Source organism: Tupaia chinensis, unplaced genomic scaffold, assembly GCF_000334495.1.
Source record: "Tupaia chinensis unplaced genomic scaffold, TupChi_1.0 Scaffold000178_1, whole genome shotgun sequence".
Lineage (NCBI taxonomy): Eukaryota > Metazoa > Chordata > Mammalia > Scandentia > Tupaiidae > Tupaia > Tupaia belangeri.
The window spans coordinates 647,143-648,634 of NW_006159653.1; positions in this window are offsets into that span (position 1 = coordinate 647,143).

Sequence of the window (1,492 nt, forward strand, 5' to 3'; positions counted from 1 at the left end):
CCCACGGTGACGGCAGGACTTCCCGGTCCCGGGGGCTGAGCGGCCCGTCCCCTGCCCCCAAGCGCTTCGTCACCCACCAGTCACCCACCAGGACGTAGGCCGGGGCTGCCAGGGCGGGGCCCTCACCCCGGGACGACCAGGTCATCCTCCTGTCCTTCTCCAGCCTCTTCAAGGAGCTCAGGCCCACGAGCCCGTGGCTCCAGTGCCCCCTGCTCCGACGCTGGGACGGGGACATCCGGGCAGGGTGACGCGGGGCTGCACGTCCTGCAGGCCCCCACTGCCCGCTGACCTGGCCTGCAGCTGGGCAGGCACTGCTCCCCGCCCACCTGAACCGGTGCCATGACCCCACTCCGAGCCAGGCTGGGCGCCAGCAGGCTGGTCAGGCCCCAGGCGGGGGCCAGCTCTGGGTGTCAATAGGATCTGCTCTGCTGTGTGGGCTCTGGCTTGGCCACCAGAGCTGCCCTGACGCGGTCCCCAGGTTGGGGCCCACTCTGGTCCCCAGGAACCCCCGGTGAGATGGTGGGCAGTGCCCTGGGGGAGCTGGTTCTGGGTTCCATCCGGAGCTGGGAGAGGGAGAGGGAGCCTGCCGGCCCCTTGTGACCTGCAGCTTTGCTCACCACAGCTGCCACCAGCACCATCCCGGAGGCCTGGTGGGGAGGCTGCAGGTCAGCGCTGTGCCTCCGGGTGCTGGGTGGGGAGTGCTGGCATGACCACCACACCACGTGTGAGCAGGCCCACCCCGGGGCCAGGGGCGCTTGTCGAGTCTCCCCTCCGACGTTTGCCGAGGGTCAGCGCTGCGCTCCTCCTGAGGGTGGGCCCGGGTCGGCATGGACCGGGCCTGCAGGACACATGCGGCTCGGAGGCAGGACAGCTGGGCTGAGAGGGCCGCCCAGGGTGGAGCCCACACTTAGCAGTGGGATGGGGAGGTGCCAGGGCCTGGCATGGAATGACAGGCGCCCCACCGATGCTTCCAGCCAGCAGGCTCGTGGTCTCCGTGCCCTGCCGGGCAGCCGTCAGGGTTCTCAGTGCCACAGCACCCCCCGCCCAGTGGTGGTCAGCAAGTCTGTGCCGGCCGGCGTGTCCCCTGTGGTCCAGACGCCTGGCCACATAGCTGAGTGCTCTTGTGCCTGAGGCAGGGAGGACAGGGGGACCTTGGGGTGCTGAAGGACACCTGTGCCCTAGTCCCGCCAGGCCCCGTTGGCACTCAGGCCCTTCCCAGAGGCCAGCTTGCCCTGTGAGTTCTCACAGGTGTGGGTGGCCTCGGCCCACCACCCTCCGTCTGGCAGGAGGCTTTTGGCATGCACATGGCAGCCTCGTGGCACCAAGAGGCAAGTGTCCACCCTGAGGCAGGCCGGACCCGCTGAGGCTTCGGGAGAGACCCCCGGCTGTGCTCAGGGGTGACAGGCCTCGCTGGTCCCTTCTTGCCCAGCTTCCGGGCAGAGCGCAGAGCCGGCAAGACACCACTTCGGGTGAGAACTTTTCTCCACAGAGA